The sequence below is a fragment of the Capricornis sumatraensis genome, chromosome 12, assembly GCF_032405125.1.
Source record: "Capricornis sumatraensis isolate serow.1 chromosome 12, serow.2, whole genome shotgun sequence".
NCBI lineage: Eukaryota > Metazoa > Chordata > Mammalia > Artiodactyla > Bovidae > Capricornis > Capricornis sumatraensis.
In genome coordinates, this window is record NC_091080.1 from 24697773 (window position 1) to 24725015 (window position 27243).

Below are 27243 nucleotides of genomic sequence, written 5' to 3' on the forward strand. Positions count from 1 at the left end.
CCTGACTAATTGTTTACCAGCTGAGCCACAAGGGAAGCCCAAGAATACTGGAGTGGGTAGCTGTTTCTTTCTCCAGGGGATCTTCCCAACCCAGGGATCAAACCCAGGTCTCTCACATTGCAGACTAATTCTTTACCAGTTGAGCCACCAGGAAAGTCAAAGAATACTGGAGTGGGTAGCCTATCCCTTCTCCAGGGGATCTTCCTGACCCAGGAACTGAATTAGGGTCTCCTGCACTGCAGGCAGATTCTTTACCAGCTGAGCCACCAGGGAAGCCCAACTTGCCCATGGTCAAGGGTGGATCCAGGCTTCACACTTGTAGGGGTGCATAGAGCCTATGCTTATAACCATGACATTCTTCATCCTTTAAAACATCCTCTCCCTCTCCAATAAACCAGTGGTTCTGAGGTTGCTGGATTTTTGAGAACCACTGTACTATAATCTTTTAGTGTCACTTTCAGCATATCATTCTGTGAAATCAGGCTGAACATCAACAGTCTTCCATTACTGGACTTTAAATCAAGTAGCATTATCTTCTTTATGACAAAGAATTTGCAATACATTAATGTACAGAAATAGTTCTCCTGCAGAAAGACGGGCTTGTGCCTAAGACTTCTGTCTGACAAAAACAGAAATTTTTTATAACATAAGCAATTTGCTGTCTTGTCCATTCCTCCCTGCTAATATCTCTGCCTTTAATTCTATTTCTATTACCAATACCCTAACCCAGACTCATAAGATTTCTGGATTATTGCCATATTATCCCCACTGGTCAATCTGGCTCTAATCGCCATCCACCTGGATCCAGGCAAATCCATCCTGTATACTGCCTCCAGGCTAATACTCTTAATTTTAACTTTCTTGCCTGTCACTCATTCAATTACAGGTCCTTTAATGATTACACACTGCATATAGGATAAAATCCCAACCTTTAGCTTGGCATTCAAAGTCTGTAGGTAACTGCTTTAACTTATCACTAATTTTTTTAAAACACATTATAAAGCAATTATCTTCCAATTAATAAATAAAAGATAAAATGTTCTCTAATAGACTTGAAAAAAAAATTTTTAATTCAACTGCAATGCATTTTTAGTCCAAAATTCCTTCACCAAAACAAAAATTAAATATATCTTAAAACTACATTTAAAAGGAGAAAAATACTTAAACTGTGGGCTAATACTTTTAATGAGATTGTACCTCATGTACAAATGAGGTTAAATGTTAAATGTTTAACTTGGAGTTAAATGTTCAAACTTGGTACCACTTCACACATGCTGCTTTTACTCACAGTTCTTCAATTTTTGGCAGAATGTATAGCAGGATGTTCTTAACACAGCTAACCTCTTGCATCTTTCGGGTAATCTCAAAATTACAGTTAATTCCGCTCCAGCCTGTACAGTTACACAAAAACTGCCCTTGGGTAACCGGAAGGGTTCTGGCTATTTCTTAGAGCATGAATCTTTTATATAATTCACAAAACCAGTTTGCAAATCTTAAACATCACTTTTACTTAAAAACGTATAATACCTTACCAGGAGGAAAGCATGTACAAGCTTAAACTACAAGGTAGGGAAGTTTATACATATATTTAGTCATGAAACTCCTACTTTCCCATCTACTATAGGTTAAAAACGGTCGTGTCATTGAGGAGAACTGAGAAGAAAGGATTGAGGGTCTATGCCCTGATACCTATTTCAGACAGAGCTAACTTAATGGTCATTTCCGGGGGCTTCTCTGCAGCCCTTTCAGAGGTCTCTCATTAACTCAGAAGGCAGGTCAAGGAACATTCCAGAAAGCCAGAGAAATAAATGGGTGCTGAAGGAAGCCACATCTTCTTCTTCAATGAGCTTCATCACCAGAGCTCGACAGTGCTTTATCGGGGCTTATGGGAGGTTAAATGGATTTGTTTTGAAATTTGGTACCATGAATTTTACCCATATCTTTCCAAAGATTACAAAAAATATGCAAATAATTAGTGAAGGAACCAAATCCAAAAGAAAACCTATTTTTAGCCCAAACCTCTGCTGTAATAGATTCACGGAACAACTGGAAGTGTGTGGGAGGGGAGAAAAAGGTTCTGGCAAAAAATGAAGCCTTCAAGATACTGAAGATTTTACCCAACACTTGTTGTATCACCAGTAACAGCACAAACGGCCTTGAAACAGCTCTAGGACCAGAGCAAGAAAACAGTCACCATGGAAATACATCCACCTCTAAGTATATAATTAGAGATATCTTTTATAATCAGTATTATCTATTTCATACACATTATATACAACTCAGAATCTAAAACACAGGAAATACTTCTGAAAGTTGCTCCACAAGCAGCTATACTAGTTTCTAACGTCCCTAGTAACTACAGAATCCTAGTCCTCATGGTCTGGGGTTGCTTTACCAGAGCGGTCTTTGATGAAGATTTTTTAAGGCTCATAGTTTATTTTCTTTCCTCCCCTCTGCTCTCCGCCCTACTCCTGGGGAAAAGGCACGGCTGTCTTCATTGCTGTTTAATTTTGCAGAAAGCAATAATGTTCTACTACACCAGAGTCTGGCACTCGACATGATTGACTTCACTTCGCCAGAAAAAAATATAGATATGCAGAAAAGCAAGCTAACACAAACAGCACAAGTTTTTACAGCACGAGTTCTAGCGTTTCTGCAGGGCCAAGTCCTCATTCCTCACACACCACCTTTATCTCGCACTTCATCTTAATCGCAATCCAATAACTGGTATTCAAAAGGCCTATTGATAAAGGCTAAGTTCTATTTTTCTGCTTAAGAATTCAGAAAAACAGGGAATGTACTTTAAAGGTTTTCCATTAGAAAAGTTAAAATTTAAAAGTTCTGGTATAGAAAATGCTTAACAGTTAACCATGGAAAACACTAATCTCAGATAACCAAGAATTTGCAGGCCATCAAAGCAAAAAGAATCTACGAAAACACACTCCTGCCACCTTGTGGTACCTATTCAAAAGACCTTCACCACTTCAAACTTTTTAAAACTGTGACTTCTAAAACTGCTTATTTAGAAAAATATTAATCAAGATATTGTAAGACTTATTTTAAAATCTTAAATACTGATATTAATGTTCATAAAATTTGTGAAAACTATTAAATTGTCAATGTCTGATTTAATGAAGTTGTTTCTAAGGTCAAAACTAAGTTGTTCTCTTCAAATACAAGATGTAGAAATTCAACTGTGAGCACCTGGAGCTCCCAACAAATTCATCACATCAATTAGGAATCACATTTTCCTTTCTGGTAATCAAATAACCATCCTGTTAAATACATGGAACTACAAATTTTTATTGCCCACTAGAGAGCATTGTTTGGTCAACTTTAAACAATGAAGTAGGCATAAATGAAGTATGGTGAATTTCTATAGTACCTTAACTACATACACTTTCTAATTCTTAAATTATTCAAACTCCTTAATGAGCCTAAATAATTATGAAGTTTCTTAACATCATGTTGACATACAAAGCCTAGTTTTAAAATAGTGGATAAAAATACAGAACCCCTGACATTTTCAGAGCACCATCTGTATTAATTCCATCTAAGAAAATTATTCAGTAAAGATTAAGTCACCTTTGAAATATAAAGGATTGGAAGTTTACTCCGTGAAAATATAACCACCAATTACAATCAGGTTGCACTAAATGAAATTCTATATATGGAGGTCAAAATTATTAAATCCATAAAATTATTATTTTTAAAAATAATTTATTTAATTAAATTTAAATTATTTAAATTTAAATTCATAAAAATTTAAATTGTTAATAATTTTAAAAATATTAAAGTGATAGCTCAACTGTAATTTAGTTTACTGTAATAAGTAACATTTATTGAGAGTTTCCTATAAATCTGTGCTATGTACGTCACCTTACCTCTCTCATCTAATAATCCTCATGTTAACTTAGTGAAGGAGGTAACCATTCTTATCCCCCTAAGATACTAAGAAGGTCATTGAGGCTTAGAGGTCAAATAACCTGCCCCAAGTGACAGAGCCTGTCTGCTTCCAGTTTCCAAGCACCATAGCCAATAGAACAGATATTTACATAGTTAAAACAGAATGTCTGCTTTAAATGTTTCTGAAAAAATAATGAGTATTTTTTTGGTTTTTGTTTTTCTCTTAATGATGACTTTAAATAGCATTTATGTTTCCTTTTAACAATTAAAACTCTCAGGAGAGAAGGCAAACAGACTGTTGGATTTTTCAGTTCTGCGGCATCATTTGAATTTACTTCTTTAACAACAAACTGGTCATCTCTTTTATCCTCACAGCCCCGGAACTGTGCCTTCTCTTTTTTCCATGTAAACCAGCAGTTTCTACTTTGCATGCTGGTAGCAATGCCTCAGAAATTTAAAGCCACTGGCATTATCTGATTTCTCTCTCCATCCCACAAATATCTGAGACCCTGCTGTGTGTGCCAGGTACTGAGGAGGAGACATGAAAATGCAGTCTTTACCATCAAACAAATTACTGTTTAGTAGGAGAGGCAAGGAGACAGTGTTAATGATAAGTATTTTAAGACCAGTGTGTAGAGAGAATAATGGAATTTAGCAAGAATGGCAGCTAATTTTGTTTTGAGGTATCTACTTTTGTCCACTCCTCCCATCCTCAAAGCCATTCTCCAGATAAGCTTCACATTTAATTGCACAGCTTTGCCAATTGCTTCTTTTTGTAACAGAAAGTTTTGTGGTATGTTAATAGAAAAAAGTACAAAACAAGTTGTATCAGGGATAATGATTATGCAGATAAATGTTTTCACAATCTTTTTATCTTTTCTGTTAAAGTTAAAATGTCCAAACAACCCACTGAATGGCTACAGGATACCAGTATTATATATAAATTCCATAAGCAAATTCAGAAAAATAGAAGATTAAAGAAAATTAAAGAAAGGTTTTTAAAATTTGCTTCAAATTCCTTTGAACCAAGCGCCACTTTTTAAAGTTCTATCACAGTCCTTTTGCATTCTGTTTCCTCTGTTAGTTTTCTGGACAAAATAAATACCTTTTCTTAACTTTCTCCCTAAATTTTCCTAAAACTGGACATAAATTCCTCTAGAAATGCTTCTTCACTGATACCAGGTCAACTATCAGATTTTAAATTGCCAATGAAGTATGGTATCAGTCAAATACATATACGTATATAAGTGTATTGGAGAAGGCAATGGCACCCCACTCCAGTGTTCTTGACTGGAGAATCCCAGGGACAGGGGAGCCTGGTGGGCTGCCGTCTCTGGGGTCACAGAGTCGGACGTGACTAAAGCGACTTGGCAGCATATAAGTGTATATACCATACTATACACTATAAATATGTATTTTTAATGTTTATATAGATATAGAATTATATTTTTGTTATAATCACATACAAATAACGTGAGATAATTTTTTAATCTTTCATCAAATGCACTGTAGATGAATTTGAAGATGACTTTTCCCTTCTAATTTCTTATATCATCCAAATTTCTTATTAAAGAAATTTCTAATTAAATCACGAATAAGTCTATTACTTTATAAAGAAATTATTTATGCGAACTCATTCAACAAACATCAGGCATACTTTATTTGTACTACATACATATAAAAAGTACAAACTTAGCAGCTGAAAGACTACGACTGGGTCTGACTGACTGGTAACGATCTCTTGACTTCAATTTCTTTACTTGTAAAATAAGGATAAGAGTATTTGTTTTAACTTCCTCACAAGTTATTCTAAGGACCCAAAAGAGACAGTACATGCAGAAACACTTATAAAGTATTATTTCTAAAGCCGAATCAGAGAAGCAAGTGATATGACCAAACAAGTGGGCAAATAAGATCACTTAATGTTATAACTGAGATGAAATTCATCCTATATATCTAAAACATCTTCAATTAACCATTAATTTCAGTGAGCTATTCATTTGTAAATCATTAGTGCTATTTGGCTTAACAAAAGTATGCTTGTTTTTTTAAATCATCATCAACCAGTTCTAAAAAAAAATTACATCATAACAACTCTTAGTCATCTGTTTAATCAATAACTAAAATCTAAGTTATTCCAGTGATTTTTTAAAAACCAGCTTTCCATTTGTATCTGTATTGTTATGAAAACAAGTATTATTTGACCATTAGCAGTCAGATCATGACTCTATTATAAAGTTTACACACACCTCAGGAATCCATAAACCAAACAGAAATTAGAATTTTAAAAACTGGATTCATACGTTTTTCACTAAAAATAACTAGAAAAAATTGCCATCATATGTAAGAGTTAATTTAGGCAAAAAGATTGTTTCTCCTTTAAGATTCCAGGATTTTCATTTATGCTAAGCAGAAAATTTCCCTTTGTAATTTCAACTCTGATGTGTAACTTTTCTTCAAACTTAGTACTGATGAAATCTATAGTTTTAATTTTAAAAGATTTGAAATTTTCTTTGTCCATTATCTTTTTGGTTCACCTCTCTTTAAATAAAATTAACCACAATCTGTGTCTTTCTTTAGTAAAGTAGTGAAAGTCAAAGTGTTAATTGTTCAGTTGTGTCTGACTCTTGCAATCCCATGGACTTGCCCACCAAGCTCCTCTGTCTATGGAATTCTTCAGACAAGAATACTGGAGTGGGTAGCCATTCCCTTCTCCAGGACATCGTCCCAACTCAGAGATCGAACCCAGCTCTCCTGCATCACAGGCAGATTCTTTACCATCTAAGTCACCTAAGCCAGCTGCAAAATTCCTATAATTATTTTCTCTAATTTGAGGCTAGTGAAAAACTTTTTTTTGAAACTTACTTTTAAAATTAGAATTCTAAATTTTAAAAGTTCATACCAACTACTCTGAAGTACTTTAAATTTATGTAGAACTATACAATTGGATATGGACTTTTGCCAGCATTCAAATCAGTTTAAGTTATAGAAACAGTAGAGACAGTGTCTATGTATATATATACACACATATACATACATACACTCATAAAATATACATAATATACAACATATATTTAAATTAAGCTAGAATTCACCAGCTCTAAGAAGCATTCACAACAATCTGAGCAACTCAAAAGAACCATGCAACTGACTGACATATAAATCTAAATATCTTTAATTTCAAAACATATTATAAAGTACAGCTAACATCATTTTTAAATAGCTAAATGAAGGGATACTGACATTTTCTGATAGAAAAGCTCAATATAAAGTCCTAAATCATCTACAATTTTAAGTCAATTCATTAGCGCTTTACCTGGGGAATCAAACAAATTAAAAGTTGTTATGCAACTAAGCTTTTAAAGATTTTAAACTAAAAAATGGACATTACAGAATTCACCTCAGTTAACAAGAGAAGGAAAAAATTATTTCCTTGATAATCTCCAAATAATCTGCCAAGTGGTTTAAAATATATATATATCTTTTAAAATGTTCCAACCAGGACATAAAAATGGCTGAACTGAACCTCATTTCACCCTCCAATATGGGTATTTAGAAATCAACCCTCTTTCAAGGTAATAAAGAATAGGACCACTGAGGGGGCAATTCTTTACATAGTTATTTGACGACAGTTGAGTACTCACAGCAGGTCTACCGATAGACTACAGAAAAAGTTTCATGGTACACACACCACGGGGCTTTCCTAGGGCCTCTCTCTGCACTCAGGCCCAACTGACGCTCCCGGTGGACCCAGCCAAGTGTCCCGAGTTCCACCCCTCCCTCAAGGCAGTTTCTATTTAAAGGGACAGTGACCCAGTTTCTTTAGGATGACCCAGCTTCCCAGAGAACAGTAACACTATGCACACAGTGACTTGCTCCGCTTCAAGGATTTGAAAGGGCATAGGAGACTTTCTTTATAGGTTTTCTTAGAGTGTAACAAGTCAATGCCATATGGCTCCTGTGGGAATTCTAGATCCAAAAATCAGGAGTATCCAGTGGGGGGGGTGGCACTTTCCAACTTTTGAAACGTGTTGGGGGGTGGGGGCAGCAATGAGGATGCAAGAATAGAAGGAAGATTTGAGGAAGGAAAAAGATGAAGGGAGGGATGAAGACAGGAGAGAAGAAGCTGGGGAGGGAGGGAGGAAGAGGAACAGGTGGGGAGGAAGGGAGAGAGAGAAGGGCCAGAGAAGGGAAGGAAGAAGAACGAGAGGGAAGAGAGGAACATTCAAGAGGCTTCGCAAAGCAAAACTGAAACAAGCAGATAGGGAGGGCTGGGGAGAGGGAGGACTGAGGGAGAGACGAGAGAGACAGGACAGACGGAGAAACTTCCTGCCCAGCAGCTTCTCAATTCCCAAGAGGGCCCGGTACTTCCTACAACTTACATCCAAGATATTCTACTCTAGCCTTACAAATATACCATTTTACTGGAGCAGACATGGGGGTGGGGTGGGAAATAAAGAGAAAAACATAGTTCATTTGTTTTCTCCTACACAATGCTACTTCAGAAGGTAGAAAAGGACTGAGAAAATCAAAATGAAAGGATGTGATCATCAGCAAAACCTGGATGGTATCAATTATAAAACAGAAAATAACCAGTAAATGTCCAAGTTGGAGCTTTCAGAAAATAGATTAAACTTTAGAAAATTCAGGAACATTTGCCATAAAAAATACAAGCAAAGGGATCAACATCACAGATTAACTATTAAATTATGAGAGTAAAATGAATATAGTATATCTCAAAACTCGTAGGATGTAACCGAAGTAACAGTCTTGAACATTAGACTAAAGACTAAACTGATATGAGGCTTTATCACAGAGGAGAAAACTTGGCAAAATCAACCCAAATAAAAGAAAGGAGATAACAAAGGTAATAGCAAAACCAATTTCAAGAGAAAACATATATGAGAAGATCAACACGGCCAAAAGTTGGCCCTGTGAAAAAGACCCTAAAATGTCAAACCCCCAGTATGATTAAGAAAAAAAAGAGAAGGCAGAAATAAGCAAAATCAAGAGAGAAAAAAGAATACAGCCATCATTTTAAAAATACAGAACAGGCTAATTGCTAGAAAAACATTATTTACTGGAACAGACTGATGAAGAGATATGAAATCTGAACAGCCCATTATTGCCACTAAATAAAATTAAATCAACAGTGAAAAACCTTTTTATAAATAAAACTCCCAGGCTAGACAGCTTCATCATCAAGTCCTAGATATCATTCAGTGACCCAGCCCTGGGCGGTTCCTGCAACGACCAAGAAAGGATCAGCAACAGAAACCACCAAAAGAGGCACTCCCTTGTGAACAGAACAGAACCTCAGTGGGTGGCCCAAAGAGATGGAGAAAATTAAAATTAATGCCATGTGGTTGACACTAGATAAGCCACAGGAGTCCATGTGAGAAACTCTGTTGGAGAAGGGGGCATCAGTGGATGAAGGCATAAAAAAGTTGAAATGTCACTGCTGACAGAATACATAAATTAGGTATCCTTCAAGATCTATTCAACTTTCTACTTCAGCAATTACATAAACTATAAACAAACTACAGAACAACTGGTGCAGTTTATTTCTAGGAATACAAGTACAGAAAAAAAATACACTCAAAATATTATAAAACAGAATGGTTAGTTCTAAATCAGTCCAAAACATACACTATTTGTCACTTGAAATAAACTTTGAATAACTGATGAAATGATCCTCCTTTTTTTGGTTACCAAATAATAAACAGTGCAATTTATAAAAACAGGGAAAAAGTGAAGTGAAAGTCACTCAGTCGTGTCCCACTCTTTGCAACCCCATGAACTACACAGCCCATGGAATTCTCCAGGCCGGAATACTGGAGTGGGTAACCTTTCCCTTCTCCGGGGGATCTTCCCAACCCAGGGATCAAACCCAAGTCTTCCACATTGCAGGTGGATTCTTTACCAGCTGACCCACCAGGGAAACCTCCCCAAAACAGGGATGATGTGCTCTATTTAAAAAATCAAAGTGATGAAAATTATTCATTAGCCACATGATCTGACCCCTGACATAATCAAGAATAAATTATCTTAAACTTAAATAATCTTTAATATTGAAGCACAGCTTATTGAATCAAATTTTGTGACTATTTTCAATATTTAGTAATTACAATTTACCTTAAAAATCATTTTTACATTTTCTTAAAGATTAAGAAAAGACTAGACTGTCACAGCTATTGATTACAAATTTTAAGACTGTTATAATACTTAGATCTTCCTAGACAGAATATATTTAACAGTAAAATACCACAACTGCAAAAAAATAAGAATTCATTACATTTAAGAACACACCTTTTTATAATGGCTCCCTTCCATCTCAAGCACATCACATCTGTGTGAAATGCATGCCCTGCCCTGTTCACTTCGTTCCTAGTTAATGATACTGATCAACCTCTGGACTTCATCTCTAAGTTCCTTCCCGAAGTGAGTCTTTTCCTGAACACTTAGACCAGGTGAGGTCTCCCCGTGAAATGCTCTCATAGACCTGAATCAGTTCAGTTGCTCAGCTGTGTCTGACTCTTTGTGACCCCATGAACCGCAGCATGCCAGGCCTCCCTGTCCATCATCAACTCCCGGAGTCTACCCAAACCTATGTTCACTGAGTCAGTGATGCCATCCAGCCACCTCATCCTCTGTCGTCCCCTTCTCTTCCTGCCCTCAGTCTTTCCCAGCAATAGACATAAATACAGCTGCCTTACAGAATTTAATCGCCTGTGTAACTGAAGACAGGACCTGTATGCCCCACGCACAGCAGACACGGAGCACAGGTGCTTTTCTCACTGCTGCGCCTCCAGCATCCAGCACTGGCGGGAGTCAGATGTGTGTGAAGCAGAAGGAAGAGGGGACTATGGAGACCACAGCAAGCGTCATTCCTGTTTTTAAATAAAGCCCTTATATAAAAGGTAAAAGAATTTCAACAGGTTCTTTGTGTAAGCTGGAACAGAACTTAAGATTGTAATTACTTTAAGTTGCTTAAATAGTTAAATCACAACATTCCCTCAGAGATGCCAGAAGTTTCCAGAATTCTTAAGTTTGAGGAAATTTTAAAATTTACATTTTAAATTTACATGAAAACATTTCACGTCTGCCACAGGAAAAATAATGTAAAAAATAATGTATGTACAAGCTGGACTTAGATAAGGCAGAGGAACCAGAGGTCAAATTACTAACATCCACTGGATCATACAGAAAGTTACAGAATTTCAGAAAAACATCTACTTCTGCTTCATAGACTACACGAAAGCCCTAGACTGTGTGGATCACAACAAACAGTGGAAAATTCGTAAAGAGATGGGAATACCGGACCACCTTACCTGCCTCCTGAGAAATCTGTATGCAGGTCAGGAAGCAACAATTAGAACTGGATATGGAACAACAGACTGGTTCCAAATAGGAAAAGGAGTATATTAAGGCTGTATACTGTCACCTTGCTTATTTAACTTATATGCAGAGTACATCATGTGAAATGCCAGGCTGGATAATCACAAGCTGGAATCAAGACTGCTGGGAGAAATATACAGACCTCAGATATGCAGATAATACCACCATTATGGCAGAAAGCAAAGAGGAACTAAAGAGCCTCTTGATGAAAGTGAGAGTCAAAAAGCTGGCCTGAAACTCAACATTCAAAAAACGAACATCATGACATCTGGTCCATCACTTCATGGCAAACAGAAGGGCAAAAAGTGGAAACAGTGACAGATTTTCTTTTCTTGGGCTCCAAAATCACTGTGGACAGTGACTGCAGCCATGAAATTAAAAGATACCTGCTACTTGGAAGAAAAGCTAGGACAAACCTAGTGTATTAAAAAACAAACATTTTTGCCTACAAAGATCTGTATAGTCAAAGCTGTACTTCCAGTAGTCATATATGTGTGTAAGAAGAGTTGGACCATAGAGAAAGCAGAGCACCAAAGAACTGATGCTTTCTAATTGTGGTGCTAGAGAAAACTTGAGAGTCCCTTGGACTGCAAGGAGATCCAGCCAGTTAATTCTAAAGGAAATCAATCCTGAATATTCTTTGCAAGGACTGATGCTGAAGCTGAAGCTCCAATACTTTGGCCATCTGATGTGAAGAGCTGATTCATTGGAAAAGACTCTGATACTGAGAAAGATTGAGGGCAGGAGGAGAAGAGGACAACGAAGGATGAGATGGTTAGATGGCATCATTGATTCAACAGACATGAGTTTGAGCAAACTCCAGGAGATAGTAAAGGACAAGCAAGGAAGCCTGGTGTGCTGTAGTCCATGGAGTTACAAAGAGTCGGACGAAACTTAGCGACTGAAAAACAACAAAAGAAAATAATAAAAATAATATATAGACAATAATATTAGCACTATTGAGGAACTAGTATCCACACACTCTTCTCAGTACTTTATATATATAGTATCTCATGTAATTCCCGTAAGAACTCTGTGCTGTGCTAAGTTGCTTCAGTTGTGTCTGACTCTGTGACCCCATGGACTGTAGCCCACCAGGCTGCTCTGTCCATGGGATTCTCCAGGCAAGAGTACTGGAGTGGGGTGCCTTTTCCTTCTTCAGGGGATCTTCCCGACCCGAGGACTGAATCTGCGTCTCTTATGTCTCCTGCAATGGCAGGTGGCTTCTTTACCACCAGCGCCACCTGGGAAGCCTGTAAGAACTTAACTTTACCATTTCGTAGGCAGGAAAACTGAGGCACGGAACGACCGGGAAACATGCCCAAATTCATAGGCCTAAGCAGATAATTTTTTGAGTAAGGTTTAGCATCTGACTCCTAGGAAAGTCTCTGTTCCTTAGTTCTCGGCCTTCCCAGATGGTGCGGTGGTAAAGAACATGCCTGCCAATACAGGAAACCAGGAGACGTGGGTTTGATCCCTGGGTCAGGAAGATCCCCTAGAGGAGGAATTGACAACCCACTCCAGTATTCTTGCCTGGAAAAACCCCGGGGATACAGGAGCCTGACGGGCTACAGTCCATGGGCTCACAAAGAGCTGTACACGACTGAGGAACTAAACCACCACCACCTTACATCTTGTTTGAGAATTACTGACTCTTCTATCATACAGTTCTTAAAATCTGACTATCAGGCTTTCTGGGCTTCAAGAGATTAAAAGAATTAAATGAAAAGGGCAACCGGTTACCAGTTATACACAGTATCAAGAAGAGGTAACTTTTCTGTCTTGTTAGGCTGAGAGGTAAGTAGTCACATCCATAAAGACAAGTCATGGCCCTGGACCTGAGCCTGAGTCATCCTCAAACAGTAACCATCTCAGAAGGTTAAAACAAGATTAGGCATCTCAAAGTTTGTCTCAGTTAGCCCGAATACTTCTCTTCTGTCAAACACTAGAACCACTGGAAAACCTACATGAATAAGTTGTAATCGTTTATAGAGTTTGGAACATGCCATTTTCTCATGTTATTTATTTAGAACTAAAATGGCAAAAGTTTACACCTCCAAGGCTGGCCCTGAAAGGATAATGGGGACAGTTTACTTTAAAAATGACAATAAATGGGAAGTACAGTATACATTTCACAAAAATGTAACTACTGAACCACTGCTGGAGAGCATCTAAGGAACAAAAATAATACTGAGTAATATTAAATGAGAAGAACTGGATAATAACATAAGACTCATACGGAGTTTGATCTTCATTTTTTTAAACTGAAGCAATCAGAAGTGTGCAAGTTCTAGAAGGTATCGGCAACATAAAAACAACTCTTTTAAACTGAGAAACTACAAAAGAAAACAACCTTAAAGTATTTCACTTTAATATAATCTTAATATTTTTTAATATAACATTTGACCAAATCAAGATGAAAAGGCCTATTGTTTTATGGTACGTTAGTGTTCTTTAGTGGAGCTTCCCAGGTGGCTCAGCTGGTAAAGAATCCACCTGCAATGCGGGAGACCTGGGTTCTTTGGTATAGGAGGGTGATGCTATTAAATATTCCTTGGGATTTAGGGATTGTTGCTAAATGTATTTCTACATATAAAAATATTATCATGTGAAAATATGCAAGGGACTTGGGCCATAAAAATTCTAGTGAAATAAACAGACATTGATCAAATAACTTTAACAAAGTAAATTCCACTGCTAAGCAAAGATACTGAAGCAGTAGTTACCCCGGGGCTGGCTGGTTACATACGATAAGAGCAGCAGCAGCTGAGTTTAGGATGATTAGGGGTTTGGCCCATCCACAGAGTGTATCTTGGTCCTGTTAACTGGCAGAATACAGGAGGAGCAGACCGTGTAAAGGGGTGATAACTGAGGAGCGCAGCCTGGATGGGACATGCAAGGAGATGCGTTCACAGGGAAACTGAGGCCCCTCGAGTGCAGCCCCAGAATTTCTACAGAGGAGTACATCAGCAGCAGAAAGGGTTAGAGACACTTTTGAGGCTGAGTTTCCACACCAAACACACTACTTGTCCATGTTTCTGTGGTTTTCAGTTGCTTGTCTCACACAGATTGTATGTTCACGTAGGGAAGCTTTCGTGCGTTGACAGGTGGTGGAGGGTTTCCTGGGCTAAAGCCCACCACCCTCTGCCCCCTGCACTACCAGAGGTTGACCTAGGATCCCACAGATAAAACTCAAGTGGAGGCAGCTGATCATCACATCTGGGCAGGGTCCCCGCAGTGCAAAGAAAATCTGCAGAGTAAGAGGAAGAGAACCTTAGGCAGAACCTAAGGAAACACCAACAGTTAAGAAGGCTGGGCGAGGAAAAATTTTAAAATAAATACATGAGACTCAAAACCAGAAGGTCAAAAGAGGAGAACTAGGAACCAAGGGAGGAGAGTATCAGACAATGATGACAAAGACAAGAGACTGAAGGAGGTAAGACTGAAAAGCGTTTCTCAGACTTGAGACTGGACAGTTAGGAAGTCACTGGTCATGTGTGCAAAACGACAGTCTCAGGAACCTGTGCTGTAAGGGGGTGAGGAAGAGGGAAGAGTCGGCCCACAGCCACATCGATGAATGGGGATCAGGAAGACACGGTCTGGGGTTCGGGGGTGGGCAGGGGGTAGATTGCTGATCCACACAAGTTGCCAGTAAAGAGGAAAAGATGAAAGATAACACGGGATGATGTACTGATAGCATCATTATGAAGTAAAGACCCAGAGGACACAGGAGGGAATTAGCTGTTTATAATTATGCACAGAAATTTAAACGAGAGTGTGATAAGAACACTGGTTTCAGCTGATGTTACTATTGTGATACAGAGGCTTTCATTCATTTGTTCATGTATTTACAAGCACATACCCAGTAGAGCTGTACACACACACACACACAAACACACTCACTATGTTTTCAGTGTTCATCAGTTACCACCACATACAACCCCTGCCCTACCTTGAAGACTTGGTCCGTAATGCTGCTAAACAACGTGCAATTGGTTAAGTATTTCTATTAATCCATGAGTGGATTTTATCTTGTTTATGTCCTCTTAGAATATCCAAGGGGCGACAATTACTAAAACAATGATGGTGACTGATGATGGTGACAATCACGATAATGGGAAGGGGGCAGTTCAGCTGGGTCCAGCAGAAAAAGGATTCCTTTGAATTCCCCCCAAATATTTCCTGTATAATTTATTTAACAATGATGCACACAGATTACATTATTCAAATTAAAAAGAAAACCTTCATATATTTAGATCCTATCTCAATTAGACAACTCAGAGATGTCACAATTTCTTTGTATCCCCTCAAACTCCATGTCTCTCAAACATAAAGATGCTTGAAGTGAAGTGGAGTTGCTCAGTCGTGTCCGACTCTTTGCAACCCCATGGACTGCAGCCTACCAGGCTCCTCGGTCCATGGGATTCTCCAGGCAAGAGTACTGGAGTGGGTTGCCATTGCCTTCTCCAGGGGATCTTCCCGACCCAGGGATCGAACCCGGGTCTCCCGCACTGTAGGCAGACGCTTTACCATCTGAGCTACCAGGGAAGCAAATCTCTTCTTATTTTAGCGTAAATAATGCAAAGAAAAATTAGAGAAATAGGTTCATGTTAGCAAACTTGTAGTAGGTTGTTTTTGAAAGGGAGAATGAACATTTATTGTCTGCTAGTCCACAAAAAGGAAATGAATAATGGTTCCATATATACACGGTATCATTTAATCCTCGTAACACCCGCCCCCCATTTGTCAGAAGAAGAAACTGAGTTTTTTTAGAGAGGTTAAATAGTTTACTGCAGGTTACACTGCTAGTAACTGAAGGTCCAGGACCAGAGATCCAAAAGGCCTTGTTACTTTCCACCCAACCACACAGCATCCTCCATTATAAATGATGTGCAGAAACAGTAAACATTTTGAACATTTGTATTCTTAGGCAGCAAGTTATATTCAAACATTACAGGTTTTTTTTTAAAGGTATTAGTTACTAAAATAAAAAAAATATTTGTTGAAACATTATATTTACTTTAAATATATAATCAGTGATAAAAATATTAATGACAAATAATGATAACAACTAGTATTTATTATTATAAGGTACCAGAAGCTATGCTTAGTGCTTTAGAAGGTATGTCTTATTTATGCTCTACAGTAATCTCGATAGGTAGTGTTACTGATATTCTCATTTACAAATGAGAAAATTAAGACTCAGAGAAGTTAACAGTCTCAAGATCATAAGTGGCAAAGTAAATAATATTACAGGAACCTATTTTTGTAATGTGCTTTCCAGTAACAAACTCCAAGAAAATTAATATATTATTTAAACACAGCTTTTCCTCTAAATGACAAATACACTCAATACTGTGCTATGCAGATTTGGACATTCAGTATAAAACCAACAACATATGGAAACATAGTATTCCATGGATAGTCCTTCAACTACAAATGGCACATTCAATTTAAAATCTGACTTTTAATCATCCAGTCTTTTTATAGCAATGACCAATCAATCAGTAAACTTTAAACCAAAGATGCTATATGGAAAGCTAAAATAACCAGCTAGTTTCCTTTTAAAATCCTTAACTGTTAAGAATATTATAGGAAATTTGCTACTGTTACTTTGATGAGAATTATGAGCAAGATCTCCAAAAACTGGTCACCTCTGAACAAAGAATATCATCTAAATATTCCCGAACATCCAGAGTTTACAGAGTGGTCAACTAAATGAGGATACCTACAGTAATAGGCAGGACTTAATAGGTAGGGGCTGGGAAAAATCCAAGTATACACAAAGAGATTATTCTTACTCAACAGTAGATGGCGCTAACACATCGTATTCTTTTTTTTTTTTTCTTTAATAGCGTCCATTCCCTTCTAGGAGAATATTTTTATATAGACAACCCAGGTTAATTTAAATTAAGTATGATTCTATATAATTTAATTTCTAATCTAATTATTTAAACCTGAACACACAGGCATCTTATACACAAATCTGGACAATTTTTTAAAATGTATTGATTTAATATACGATTAAAATTTATAAAATTTGTTAACAAATTTAACAGATACACTATCACAAAATTTGAAAAACTGAGAAAAAATAACAGATAAAAGAAACTCAAAAATAGTATGTGAATGTTTTGAGGTTAGAGTAGCCAGAAAGTGAAATTACTTTTACAGTCAACCAACCATAGTAATGTTCAAACAGCCCTCTAAAACCTCTAGTATTTGCAATAATCAGTTTTCCTATTTCTTCACGAAATCCTTTAAAACTCTGCAGAATATTCTAACTTTCTTGACAGGAAAGGGAATATAGTTCTCCCCCACCCCTTCACATACTAGCCTACCTTTTATACATCATAAAAGACAACAGAGGATGAGATGGTTGGATGGCATCACTGACTCAATGGACATGAGTCTGAGCAAACTCCAGAAGATAGTGAAGGACAAGGAAGCCTGGAATGACGCAGTCCAAGGGATCACAGAGAGTTAGACACGACTGAGCAACTGAACAATAATAGTGCCAACCCAATGGTAAATAATGTCTCTGAATGTTGGGCATACATAGGTATGTAAAAAGTTATTTTAATTAGCCTGGAAGAGATAAAATGCACAGTTACTTATTATTACCTGCCATGTTAGTCCAGAATGGGAGCTGGGATAGGGGAAGACAGGGAATGACAGAAATTATTTTAAGTACAAATGATGCTCATGATAAATATATTAAATGATTTGTGGCATAAGATAGCAGTCTCAAATCCTGCGAGGAAATCTAGTTATACACCCTGATGCAACACGAAACAGTACAGCTCTATTTTTAGTTGAGGGGCTCTGGCACATGAGCATCAAGCTACACAGGTGGTTATTCAGTCTGCCCACTGATCTGCATTAGGATGGCTGATTATCGCAGGGTATCTTAAGTGAGACCAGAATTGCAGACAATACCTGAGTGCTTGTGTCTTGACTCCTAGTCCCAACATTTACATACTGTGATACCCCAGGAAGTCATTTAAACAATTTTCAAACTCAATTTCCTCATTTATAAAATGGAAGTATATAAATCCCCTTTATAATGTAAGTATAAAATGGGAGTATAATGAGAGCTGAAAACTACAAGCTATGTAGAATACGCAGCATAAGTGACATACAAAGACACAGAGAACGTGAGACTGCATTCTCCTTCCAGCATATTACAGAAACAGTAAAGAGCAGGCAGAAATAATAATAAAATCACTTCATCAAGGCAATAATCAGAAAATAAGGCTTTAAAACACTGAAATCCAGACAACCTGCCCTCTTATCAGCAAAAACTAATAAAGTAGGAGTTTCTGAAAAATGGGCACATAGTATAAGCTAATAAAGCCTTAAAGTCATAAATAATAATAGTATAACTAGTGACTCCAGCTACAAACCTAAGGGCAGTCTCCATACATATGTGTACAGAAATTCCTGTTAGTCATATTTCAATCTTTAAATGTCTAGCAATCCTGTATATAACCTAATGCCAACTGTGTACACAGTTATTAAGAGACTTTTTAGTAAGATTATTATTGAGCCCACACATATTAAATATTAGATTTATTACATTTTTCATTAGAAAGACATTTCAAAAATGTCCTACTATTGCAGAAGGAACAAATGACTAGGATAACTCTCAACCTAGAACTGGGTACCCAAGACCTTTCAAGAATTAGAGTTAAATAAAGTCCATTTCCGATAAACATAAAATAAAAATTTGTCACCATTTAACATTCACTAAAGAAACTCCCCAAAGATATTCCTTTAGGGAAAAGAAAAATGCTCCCTTTAAAAGGTCTGAGTTACAAGAAGGAACAGTAAGCAGAGAAGCTGGTAGACATGTACATAATACTAAAGAAACACTGTCTACTGTAATAATAATATTTATTTATTATTTAGATAATAAATAATAATGGCAATGTCCTCATAAATAATAATGTCAAATTTATGGAACTTTAAAAAAATGAAATTAAAATGGTCAATAACAATGTCTGACTAGTATAAACTAAAAGAATGTAAGTAGCATATATAGCTCTCAAACCCAAATGGGGAAAAAAAACCTCTCCCCACACACATCAAAATCCTACTATACAGTATTTACAAGAGACACAGTAAAATATAAGGGCATGGAAATACTAAAAGATGGAAATGGAAAAAAGAGACATCACTGGCAATATCGACTCAAGAAAGCCGGAACGACCTTATTAAAATAACACAAAATAGATCTAAGCAAAAGGCATCATTAGGGATAAAAAGAATAAAGACATAATAGCTTCAATGCACCAGAAATGCACAAGAATTGTCCTCTTGTATTCACCGAATACATATAAATCTATAAAGCAAAAATGATAGAATCATAAGGGAGAATGCGTCAAATCCCCTCTCTTTACAATATTTAGATCAAGCAGACAAAATTAGTTAAGGTATTAAATATCTGCTGCTGCTGCTGCTAAGTTACTTCAGTCGTGTCCGACTCTGAGCAACCCCGTAGATGGCAGCCCACCAGGCTCCCCTGTCCCTCGGATTCTCCAGGCAAGAACACTGGAGTGGGTAAAGGCAATTAAATAACTTGACTCAATGGACACAAAGAGAATTCCCAAATTCACAGTTAAAGAACACACATCCTCTACAAGCATCCATGGAATATCTACATAAACTGTTCATGCGCTAAACCATAAGGCAAGACTAAACAAATTTCAAAGAATCTGTATCATACAACCAAGTTCGTAGATCACCATGCATAATTCATTTATACATAATTTGCTAACAAAAATGATAAAAATGTAAAAGCACCTACATTTTAAAGCACTCCTAGATCATTTCTGTGTCAAAATAAAATATAGTGGTGATTTAAAACACTGAAAATGGGGACTTCCCCGGTGGTCCAGTGGTTAAGACTTCATGCACCCAATGCAGGAGGCCTGGGTTCGATCTTTGGTCAGGAAACTAGATCCCATATGCCACAACTAAGACCCAGCATGGCCAAATAAATAAAAATTCAAATGAAAAGAAAATGTACACTTGTAAGATATGCTGCCAAAGTAACAACCTGGAAGAAATTTTACAGCCTTAAATGCTTACAACGTTAGAGAAGAAAACTTGAAAATTAAGAGCTATTCTAAATTTAAGAATAGAAATTTCAACTTAATAGAATAGGAACTAAAATAAGCCTAAAGGCAGAGAGAAACAGAAAATGAATATAAAACAAAAATTCGTAAAACTTTAAAACAAGATACAATTCTTACACATTTGGTTCTTTGAAAGGCTAATAAAACAGGTCCGTGGACAAAGGAGCCTGGCAGGCTACAGTCCAGGGGGTTGCAAAGAGTCAGACATGACTGAGTGACTATAACTCACTCACTCACTGAAAACATTAATGAAGAAAAGGGGATACAAATATAAATAGCATGAGGAATTAAAGGATATAATCAAAAATTAAAATATATTAGAATATTATAAAATTTGAGGCAACACTAAGAAACATCCGACCTAGAACCTTTTACATGTGAATTTCTATCAAACAGCCAAGGTACAGAAGATGATACTCTTACAAAATAAATCTAATAGTGAATAAAAAGATATCATGACCAAGTTGGGCTTATTCTAGCAATAAAAGACTGGCTAATCATTAGAAAATCTTAAAATTCTATTTATTACCTTAAAAAATTAAAAGAAAAAGATTATCTCAAGAGATGAAAAAGATTGACAAAATTTAATAAAACTTAGTAACTAAAAATGTAAGAAAGCTTCCTTAACCACATATAAGATATCTATCCAGACCTACAGACCATATCCTTCTTAACAGTGAAACGTCAGAAGCATTTGTTTCTGAGTTAGGAACAAGTCTGCCAGTATTAGCACTCTATTAGAAATTCTAGCCCTATATTCACCAATACAGTAGCCACTGGCCACATGCAACTATGAGCACTTGAAATATGGCTAATCCAAATTGAGACATGCTATAAATGTTAAACATATACTAGCTTAAGAAGATTTAATAACTCCAAAAAGTTAAATATCTCATTAATAATTTTATACTGATTACATTCTGAAATAACAATATTAGATTAAATAAAATATTCAAAGTAGTTGCACCTATTTCTTTACATTTTTAATGGGACTACTACAAAACCTATATACCTTATATCTATTAGAATGGCTATCAGCAAGAAAGATGAGATACCACATGTTGGCAAAGATGTCTAGAAAAGGGAATGCTTGTGCATTTTGGTAGGAATGTAAATTGGTGTAGCCACTGTGGCAAATAGTACAGAGATTACTCAAAAAATTAAAAATACAGCTACCATATGACCCAGCCAGTCTACTTCTAGATATTTAAAAACATGAAATCAAAAAGATACTGGCACCCCTGTGTTATTTGGATTTATGACAAAGACAGATTTGCAAAGAAGAAAAAGGACGGTCTTTTCAAATATTAGTACTGAGCTAATTAGCTGCCTCTATATGGTAAAACTTGATCTCTATCACAAACCATATTTTTTTAAAAAATTAAATAAGATGGACTATAGCTCTAAATGTTAAACAGTTTCTAGAAAATAACATAGGAGAGTATCTTGGTGATAAGCAAACATTTCTTAAATAGAACACAAAAGCATTAACTGCAAAGAGAAAAATAAACAAACTGAACTACATCAAAATTGGGAACGACATCAATAAAAGAATGAAAAGACACATTGCATTGTGAGAGGAGATATTTGTAATACATCAAACAGCTTATTTCAGGAATATTTAAAGAACTTCTAAAATCAATAAGAAAAAGACAGCTTAACAGAAAAAATAAACAAGAGACTTGAACAGATATTTTATAAAATAATATATCCCAATAGCATGGCTGTCTGCTTTCTATCTATGCTCAATCTCATTGTCCATAAGGGAAATGCAATTTAAAACCACAATGAGGTAACACTACACAGCCACCAAGGTGGCTAAAATTAGACTGATGAACAGATTTAAATGGGATGGATGGAGTTAGAAGCAAATAGAGCACTCATACATAGCTGGTAGATGTGCAAACAGGAAACTTGGTAATATCTACCAGAAATCAACATACATAAACCAACCAGAAATTTTATTCCTAGGACTACCCCCAACAGAAATGCAAAGATATGTGCACCAAAAGGATATACATGGGAATGTTTATAGCTGAATAATCATGAAAGTCTCCAAATAAAAACTATCTAAAGTCTATCCATAGAAAAATACAATGTCATATACTCATACAGTGAAATACTACATAGTTAACGACAATCAGCAAATTTCTGTTAAACTCAACAAGGATGAATCTCACAAATACAACTAGAAGTAAATGCATATATAGCATACAATTTCACTTAGATAAAGTTTGAAATGGACAAAAGTAACTGATACTAGACTAGTATCTTACCTAGATGAATGAGGGTAGTAATTAGGAGGTAGTTTGAAAGGGGATTCTAGAATGCTGGTAATGTACTCAACTTCAAACCACAATGAACTAACATTTTCATGCACTGTATTAGCAAAATTGAAAAGGTCTGTAATACCAAATTACAATCGGTGAGCTTTTTATGCACAGCTGGTGGGAGGGCAAATTGGAACAATAGTTGTGGAAAGTCCCTTTACAAGCTGAACACGTGTCTCTTCCATGATTGGGACACTCCATTCCAGCTGGAAATATTATACAGGTCTGGGCATGTATGTAAAAAAATATTCACAACATCCCTGTCCATGCTGACAAAAAAACAAAGATAAAAACAAAATACAACTGAAAACAACCCTAAAACAACGCTGAGCAAGAGAAGACTATATAAACTGTGGGCTTTCACACATCTAAGTTTCATGTATTCATGAAAATGAACAATGCAGTTATACATGGATACTCTTAAAACAACACTGAGTGAAACACAGAATCCAGATAAGACTCCCCACAGGATTCCATTTTTTATAAGGCTCCTAAAACAAACAAAACTAACAACACATTGTTTAGGGAGAGTACCTATCTAGATAAGCTGATGTGGGATCTATTTTGATGTAAAACACAGGGGGAAGTGGATGCTGGGGGAGGGGGAAGCGATAAAAAATAGCTTCAAAGATACTCTAATGTTTTATTCCCTGGTGGCTCAGCAGTAAAGAATCTGCCTACAATGCAGGAGAAGCGGGTTCAATCCCTGGGTCAGGAAGATCCCCTGGCAACCCATTCCAGTATTCTTGCCTGGAGAATCCCATGGACTAGAGCCTGGCAGGCTACAGTCCATGGGGTTGCAAAGAGTCGGACACAACTTAGTAACTAAACAATAAAGTAGATTCACAGCTGTTTATTTCATAATTAGCTTAAATGTTATGTAATTCTTTTACATGACTCCCAGATCCAATGACCAAAAGAACTCCTTAAAATATGAAAATATGAGTTCCATTTCATTTCCCTTGAAAACTGCTCGAGATATACTCTCACTGGGTAGCTATCTACATCCAATATCTCTCAGGTACTCTACCTCTCCCATCAAATATATTCCTCAAAAGACCACCTGTGGTTGTAGTAGCAGCAAATATAGCAAAGTAGGTGGCTCCGAAGGCACGTCCCTCTAAGAACCGTGCTCCAAAATGAGCAAAACGAACAGAATCAACTTTGTAGGAGTTCTGGAAAGGAGTCAAAGGCTTATAAGCAACCAAGCAAATAGTGAATCATAAGGGGGGAACACAGAAATGGTAGATAAGCTTGGCAGCGTTTCTCCTTGCCCACCAACTCCCTGGCTCTGCTGCGGTCTTGATGATGGAAGCCTTCATTCACAGTGTGGCACCGGCAGCAGAGCAGACCTTGTTCTCAAAGAATCGTGTCTGTGTTGACCTATCTGTGGACAACCTGAAAGACCAACTGACATTCACTCACTCCAGGTGGAAAAGTAGCTAAGTAGAGGGCATTCCTAGAAAACACGAAAAGATTACAGGGAAAGTGCACAAAAGATAGGCTGACAGCCCGGGGAGAGAGACGCTATGGAAAATTAGTACACTGGAAAGGTACCATCATACTGGGCAATCAGAAAGCCAGCATGCACGCCCGGGACAGGATGTGAGAAGATCCTGAAATGTTACTCCTGGCAGATCTTGAGGTTCAGCGCATGAGGAAGTAAAGGCTAAGGGAGAACTATAAACAGCCTAGCTCAGCTTTAAAGGCTGTCCCAGTGGAGGGCCAATCTGCAAAGAGTGGGAGAGTTGGGGTTATTTGGCGGGGGGTGGGGGGGGTGGGGGGGGGTGCGTCCAGACACTCAAGGCAATCTCTGCCAAAACACTGATGTTGCTGCTGCTAAGTCGCTTCAGACGTGTCCGACTCTGTGTGACCCCAGAGACGGCAGCCCGCCAGGCTCCGCCATCCGTGGGATTCTCCAGGCCATTTCCTTCTCCAATGCATGAAAGTGAAAGTGAAGTCGCTCAGTCGTGTCTGACTCTTCGCGACCCCATGGACTGGCAGCCTACCAGGCTCCTCTGTCCATGGGATTTTCCAAGCAAGAGTACTGGAGTTGGTTGCCATTGCCTTCTCCACTGCCAAAACACTAGCTGACCTCAAATGAATGCAATAGACACTTCAGAGATCACCTACAGCAAAGATACCGAAATAAACCCATACAACTCTCACCAACTGATTTTAGAAAGAGGTGCCTTCTTCAACAGGGGAAGAACAGTCTTCAATAAATGGTGCTGGTACATTGGATACTGATATGCAAATGAATAAAGCTAGACTTCTATTCATACCATCGACAAATTCAAAACAGACCAATGATCAAAATACAGGAGCTGAAACTAAAAAATTTCTGGAGCAAAACACAGAATAAGATGCCATGACCTTGGGTTTGGCAACAGATTCTTAGACATAACACACTGAAAAGCACAACCAACAACAACAGCAAAAATAGGTAAGTTGGACTTGGTCAAAATTAAAACCTTTGTGGATCAAACCACATTATCAAGAATGTGAAAAGACAGCCTACAGAATGGGAGAAAATACTTGTGAATAATACTATCCAATAAGGGTCTAGTATGTATTGAACAGACGTTTGGGGTATATACCTAAGAATGGAATTAAGAAGACATACATACTGATGGTTACTAAGCACATGAAAGATGTTTAACATCTTTTAGTCACTAGGAAAATGCAAATCAAAACCACAGTAAGGTACTACTTCACACCCACGGCTGCTGCTGCTAAGTCACTTCAGTCGTGTCCGATTCTGTGCGACCACATAGACGGCAGCCCAACAGGCTCCCCTGTCCCTAGGATTCTCCAGGCAGGAACATTGGAGTGGGTTGCCATTTCCTTCTCCAATGCATCAAAGTGAAAAGTGAAAGTGAAGTCGCTCAGTCATGTCCGACCCTCAGCGACCCCATGGACTGCAGCGTTCCAGGCTCCTCCGTCCATGGGATTTTCTAGGCACTAGGATGGCTATAATTAAAAGTATAGAAAATAAGTCTTGGTGAGGATGTAGAGAAATCAGAACACGTGTACCTTGCCGGTGGGAATGTGAAATGGAGTAGCAACGGTGGAAAATGGTTGGGTGGTTTCTCAAAAACTTAAAAGAAAAACCACATGACCCAGCAATCCCACTCTTAGGTACACATCCAAAAGAACTGAAGACGTGTACTCAAATACTTACACACCGATGTTCACTAACGTGCACTATTCACAAGAGCCAAAAGGTAGAAACAATCAAATGTTCAGGAATAGATGAATAGACAAAATGCGGCAGACACCCAAGGTACCCACTTCAGCCATAAAAACAGTACTGATTCATGCTGTAACGTGGGTGAGCCTGGGAATCATTATACCAAGTAGCCAAACAAAAGAGGTCACATGTTGCATGATGCCATTCATACCAAATACTCACAACAGGTAAATCCATAGAAACAGAAAGTAGATTGGTGGTTGCTGGGGCCTGAGAGCAGAGGCCAACGGCAAGCACTGCTCACTAGGTATGAAGTTTTCTTTTGGGGTGATAAAAATGTTTTAGAATTTGACAAGTTATACAACACTGTGAATGTACTTAATATCACATTTCAAAATAGTTAATTTGTTTTAAAATAGTTAAAGCACTGTTCACCACAACTCAGCTCTTCTCTAAACTGCTGCCAGGTCCATCTTTCCAAAATGCAAATCTAATCATGTAATTTTTCTACCCAAAATCCTCCCATAGTTTCCCTATAGTTTTTAGGATAAAGTGAAGGTCCTTATCTTAGCACAACAGGTCTTCCCTATTGTAGGCCTCTCCTAGTCAGACACGACTGAGTGACTGGACAACAGCCTAGCCCTCGGGCCCCATCTCCTGCTGTCCCTTGCCTTTTGGTGGTGGTGGTGGTGGTCAGCTGCTAGTCACTAGTCTATCCAATTCTCTGACACCCTATAGACTACAGCATGCAAGGCGTCCCTGTCCTTCACTATCTCTCAGAGTTTACTCAGATTCACGTCCATTGAGTCGGTGATGTTATTAACCATCTCATTCTCTGCCGCCCACCTTCTCCTTTTGCCTTCCATCTTTCCCAGCATCAGGGTCTTTTCCAGTCAGTCAGCTCTTTGTATCAGGCAGCCAAAGTACAGGAGCTTCAGCGTCAGTTCTTTCCCACTTACACTCTTATTTCCCAATTACACTTCTGCTGAAGGGGTCTGTGCTTTTCTAACTGGGAAACCCTTTCCCAAGTAACTTCCCTCAAAATTTAAACTAAAGTGTCTCATCCTCTAGAAAGGGTTCTTTCACTGTTTCACAGCATATTTTTGAAGCATTTATCAGAGCTCTTACCACTTGCCTGCTTTCCTATAGACCAGATAACCCTTGATCAGACTCTGAGGGCAGGGGCCGTGACTTTATCATATTTATATCCCAGGTACCTCGCTTAGCGAATGCTCATGCATTTAGTCCTTTACTTGGTCAGACAGAAAATAATTCA

General features: G+C 37.7%; 1 protein-coding gene across 2 annotated transcripts in view; it reads right to left on the bottom strand.

Annotated features, from left to right (window-relative positions):
* The window catches only part of TSC22D1 (TSC22 domain family member 1), a 122158-nt gene that overhangs the window by 30833 nt on the left and 64082 nt on the right, over positions 1-27243 (bottom strand). The window contains exon 1 of one of the 2 annotated variants that reach the window (XM_068984204.1): positions 7551-7612. The exons of the other annotated variant lie outside the window; for it this stretch is intronic. The gene's annotated coding sequence lies outside the window, so the exon portion shown is untranslated. Of the gene's footprint in view, positions 1-7550; positions 7613-27243 lie in introns of those variants that run through there. 2 annotated transcript variants of the gene reach the window in all.